The following is a 6,000-nucleotide window of genomic DNA, read 5'->3' on the forward strand; positions in this document are numbered from 1 at the left end:
TCTTCATCTTCATTGATGGTTTGTTTTTTAGCTGTATTACTCACAATAGTAGTGAAACTATAAATGTCTAACAAAGTTTCAATAAAACCAGAGTAGGCTTCCTCTGTATCCTTTTCTGTATCTGAGTCATGCTGAGCAAAAACTCCATCTTCAGATTCTTGCAATTCATTGACTCCAGCAAAGATACCTGATTCAACCTCATCTTCATAGTTAACAATGCTGAGATCCTTGACGGCTAGATTGACAGCTTCCTCAGCTGTTATCTGGAGCTCGAGCTGTGATATCATATTTAGATTTGTTACAGTCATCTGACTACAATTCTTGATTTTTGTTGCACCCATCATGCTGAATACACTTTCAACACCTGCTGCGCACTACCAGCTTGAGTACTTGGATGGCAACGGCTTTGCGGACACTTGTACTTGGATTTGAGCGAATCACTAGCCAGTAGTTCATGGCTACAGAAACTGTAGTAGTTGGTTAAAACAAGCCTCTGCCACTGAAGTATTGCATTACTTGATTCTTAAGACTGAGTGCTTCAGATTTCTTGTAGCTCCATGTCTTGGCAATTAAAAGTAGTAACTTGATCAAGACATCTGTTGGATATGCACGCGAGACAGCAACTTGAGAATAAGAGGGATTTGAAAAGAATCCAGCAATGGAAATTGGCTCATTGAAGATCTTTGCTTGCTTGTTCAAGACCTTGAGACAATGAGTTTTGTAAAGAAGTAATCACGTATAGCTTGATAATTCAATCTTCATTACTGATTGTAGACTGTGATGATCTCTTTCCAAATGTTTCCTACTGAGGTATTTGCTTGCTCTAATCTACTGAGAGCATCAATCACCGGTCAGATCAATTTTACTAGGATTGAGTTCAAAGTGAAGTGATTTCAATTCTCAATGATGACTTGTACATTATTTTTGATTGTTGAAGTTGAGATCAATTTGTCTTTCAACATTGAAAGACACAGTGGAACACCTCATTTGTGGCTTTTGACCAATGATGCAAGCTTTGAAATTGAATGCCATCGAGACCCACAGAAGGTTTGGAGTCCGTGTGTTATACCGTCTTTCATACACCACTTGAATAGCTTCTGGCGAAGTGAGATGGGCTGAAGAAGTTGACAATGGTTCAGTTGTTGTTTGTGGTGTCCTTCATGTCTGGGTGGTCAAGACACTTCTTGACAATGATATTAAACATGTGTAAACAACACACTAATGGGATGACATGAGGGTACTCTTCTCTAAAAAGTCTCTGTGAAACCAATTAGTGATGGACAAAAAAACTATCAGCCTTCAAAGTAGCACAAAAAAAGAAGAAATGAGGGAGACAAAAAAGAAATATATTGAAGACTTACTTGTAACTTGACCATTGAACTGGCCGAATCAGTGACAATAGCTCCTATCTGCTCCCGGGTCACATCTTGCCCATGTAAATGTGTTTTCAAAGCAGCCAGGATGTTATCTGAAGTATGTCGGATCTCATCCAAGTCTAAAATATTCATAAGATTCTTGATGTTGGTACCATGTAAAAGGAGGACAGCATAGACACTATTTTGGGAGAAGTCAGTCCATCCGTCTAAAGAAACAGTCATATTGCTATTCTGCTCAAGTTCTGCTTTTGACGCAACTGCATACCAAGCATGAAGTTGTGGAAGAACTTTGTCCATCATAACATATCATGAGGCTGAAGTGAATGGTGCAATTGAGAGTTTCTGTTGAAGCTGAGACATGGTGTTATGGAGAAATCAAAAAGGATTATGGCTAGTAATGAGTCCTTTGAGTAGAAGATCTTCATGAATCTTCATATTTTCTTCTGGTTTACGGATACTGAAATGATGGAGATTGGAAAAATCATGATCAAGTTTTGGTTGCTTTAAAATGGTAACAGGTGCGGGTGTTGACCCAGCTGATCCTTCTGAGGACCTATTCAGTGGTTGTAGTGCAACTTCAAGATTGATTTTCTGGTAATTAGATCTTTTGGGTATCAATATGGATTTACACAATTGAGTCATATGGTGATATATTTTTGGTTGCTTCCCATCCATTTCTAACTTGGAGAAGTTACACTTTGCACCGTGTCATCCGTGCTGGTAACTGCTGAATGCTGTGAATCCATGCCATTTGGTACCACTACCTGAAGGAGGACCAATCAACATTGCTTTAGGCAACATAACTGATAGGTGAATGAATAAATGTGCCAACACCAGCGCTGATAGATTGGCAACTCCTTGCAGGTGGGCGTGAGAAAGGGTGGAAACCTCCTTTTCTCACCTACTTAGGTTTGAGGGCGCTCCCACCCTTTTTTCAAAAAAAAGCCGCACCTGGGCGCGCCGCCCTCAGGCGCTGCTCAGGGTCCCAAAATCACACTGCGCCCACCACCTGACCTCCAGGGCGCCTCGTGGCTTTGTGGCACCAGGTGTGATTGTGACTCTCAGTACATATGCACTGTATTGGAATGTATTACTCTGTATCACTCAGACTCTTGTATGGATTTACACTACACCGCCGGAATTAACTTGTTTGTAACCCAATTGGGCGGAATTTTGTTGTCCGGGTTCGAAAATTCCTCAAATTGTGAAACTTGTTCACAACTTGTTAGCATTAAGTTTGCCAATTCACCTCTCTGTACCTCTCTGGCCCCGTGGATGTCCAGTCAAATCATAGAACTACAAGCCCTTTCACCATTCCTCACCATCACCTTCATTTGTCAAGCCTTGATCAACCAAAAAAAAGGATTTGGCCTTGATCAACCAAAAAAAAAGAACGAAATCCAGTGGGGACATAATAAGGGGTGAGATATTCAAATGGTTGGAATCAAAGGTGTTGAAAGTGCTGTGTATGTGTACGTATTGCAGTGTACTTGAGGGAATTTGGCAAATGTAATACCCACAAGTTGTGAACGAGTTTTGCAATTTGAGGAAGTTTCAAACCCGGACACCAAAATTCTGGTCAACTGGGTTTCAAATGAGTTAATTCCCGCGATGTCAATAAGGAAGCATATTGAGCAAGGAAATAACCGTTTAATAGTTGATATATAACTGTTACAGGTTGATTACATATAATATATATATGTAGGACAGCAGTTGACAATAATCAAAGAGAGAAAGCAGAATAAGGACCAGAATCCGTGGATACTAACTGTAAAAGGGCTTATAAGGGACTTGTAAGGGCTCTTGAAGGTTGTTATGGACGGATTGGTTGGTTTATAAAGCTTGGTAAACTTGATTGGTTATTGTAAATGATGAGGAACAAAAGAAACAAGACAATAGCAAGGGTTTATATACCCGTCAGAACAAGTAAGAAAGCACACAGCAGCATAAGAAAAACTCTACAAATAGAATATGATGAACATATCATGCAAACAACTGATCATTGATGCATAGAAGATCTCAAATGATCATTACAAATAGATGTGCACATGTAAACCATTCCTTTTAGCATGTGTAATTCCATCCACCATTTAATTCTGAATAACCCTTGTGGTTATTCAATAACAATCCATCCTTTTAGCACGAGGACCCTAGATCTCCCTTCTTGGCGGCCATCACATGCTAAGAAGATCAGTTATTAAGTTGGGTTCCCAATACACCTTACAGTCTGACCTGCGCAAATGCATACCCGCGCAACTGCATAACCCGTGATAATGCATAGAAAAACTCCTAAATTTTGATACTTTTTACTGCCGCATTTGACAATGGAATTGCATAACCCGTCAAAATGCATAGCAAGAGCCTTCCACCCAAGTTATGCATTTGCGCGGGTTAGACTGTAGTAGCTTGAACTAGGATCACACGTGTGTAATGGACAGATCATCATTAAACAAATCACTTCAGGATCATCTTCCAAATTGATCCGTGAGTATTTTGTTTATTGAATATTGACCATCTTTTGAATACACAAAAATAGAGAAAAGTAGAAACTGATTTGAAGTTAAGAGAAAGTGATAAGTGAAAAAGAATAGTAGAAATAAAGTACTATGTGTATTACTCGTGTAATTGATGATTACATGTTTGTAACTTCATGTAATCATTTGTTACGAGCTCTTTCAGCTTAATACTACATGTAATTGTTTAATTACATGTAGTTATACGTATGTAATAAAGTTTGATTGTGAGGAAGGAGATATACAGCTATGTCCGTGTATGCCCTTCCTGACACGTGGTGTTATGTATCAGGTTGTGGGTGCGCTCATATTTTTGTAGGCGCACTGAGGCATGTTTTGTTTTGTTACTTTGCGCCTAGCTTGGCGCGCCAGGCATGTCTTCCCACAAAAAAATGCCAAAAGCCAAAATGTTGCTTTTGTATTGTTATTTATTCTATGCTTGTATTGCTAGAGCTGTCTACTACAGCAGAATTGCCTTTCTAAGGAGAGAAAAGCTAAGAAATGCTGTCAATGTGAGTATCCAAGTCTCCAATATTGGTGACAGGACATAGAAATCCTACGATTTGGTGCAGTTCTTGAAAAGGCGTGCCAAATCATGCGGTGGGCGTGGCGCACCCAGGTAGTGCCGAAGGCCTTTTTGAGGGTGGGCGCACCCAATGACCTAATCATAGGAAAGGTGAGGGGTTTATACAAAACCCGGCCCTACATTGTCCACAATCCGACGTAAATCTATATCCCATCTTATCCAAACCATCTTTCACAACATAATCAAAGACATATACAAGAAAAAATGGCCATTCACGTCCCAGCAGAGTCATTGTTGATTCCCCCGCCTACAAGAAGCTGTACCAGACCGGATGGGTTCAAAGCTGTCAATGGAAATCATAACTGTAAATGCTTTCCCAAGTGCATAAGCTGCAAGGCAAGAGCAATAAAGTGTCAAGGAATATGGACAACATATGTTTTTAAGTATTTCAATGGTCACTCTTGGATCAGGTAGGGATTTTTTTCGCACCTTGTGCGCCTTTTGCGCCCCAGCCTGTACAGGCGCGCCCGGGCGCTCCCTTTTTGAAAAGTCGCGCCCACCGCGTGAGCGCCAACCCTCATTTCGTCGGTTTTCCGACGCCGAAGGCGCGTTTTTCGCGCCGTGCCCACAACCTGAGTTATGTAGTTGTAAGGGCGTACCCTTACAGGTAGCGCATAGACCATAGCGGTATGGGTTTAGACAGTTGCTGGTAGATGTTGTTGTACTTCGTGTCCTGGCTCCAGAGATCCCTTTCCTCAGGAGGACTCTCCACTCGGAGCTAGGTGAGCATTATCTTATTCTTATTCCTTTTCTCTTCATATGTTGTTACGGTGTGATTAGTTAGGTTACCGATAGGAGGAGGACTCTCCACTCGGAGCTAGGTTGTTTGAAATAGATATTGGCGGATTATAGGTAGTCTTGAGCTTTGAGCTACCTTTTGTGATCACAGTGAAGGTTCTATACAATAGAACCTTACAGTAGTCCCGGACCCTGCACTTGCCACAGCTTGCCACTCGTGGATGTGCGTGACAAACTCTCACAGGTCGGAATGTAACGACCGAGAGTCTGAGTGATACAAAAATTGAGTGACAAGATTATGTATCCTCCCAGTGTCTCCAGGGCGGTGCTCCAGGGTCCTCATTCAACTCGATTCAACTCGGGCGGCTTTAAAATTTATATCATTGCTTGCTACAACGAATTTGGCTCCGTAGCGGGATGGATGCCGGCCAAAGAAAAGGAATGGAACGAATCAATTTTTTGAAATTGATGCGACGTAACCAAGTGGAATTCGCGGTCGGGACTAGCAGAATTATGTAAGGCCATCGTGATCGGGTGATGTCCCACAATCACAGGAGTCATATAAGGTCATATATATACGAGTGAATGGACCGGATGATATACAGTCAATTCAGAAAAGCTTGTCACAAATTCCCCGTCAACTCGCTCGAGGTTTGCGGGCAAAGTTGGTCAAGCTTTTGTAAATTGACTGATAACCTCTGATTCTGATCGATCTGCCTTGGCACCTTGCTCAAGTTTCCCTGCTGTCCCTTCTGATCTGTGCAAACCCTTCCGAGCAATTTCTATC

This window comes from Melampsora larici-populina (genome assembly GCF_000204055.1).
Source record: "Melampsora larici-populina 98AG31 unplaced genomic scaffold MELLAscaffold_11, whole genome shotgun sequence".
Classification (NCBI taxonomy): Eukaryota; Fungi; Basidiomycota; class Pucciniomycetes; order Pucciniales; family Melampsoraceae; genus Melampsora; species Melampsora laricis-populina.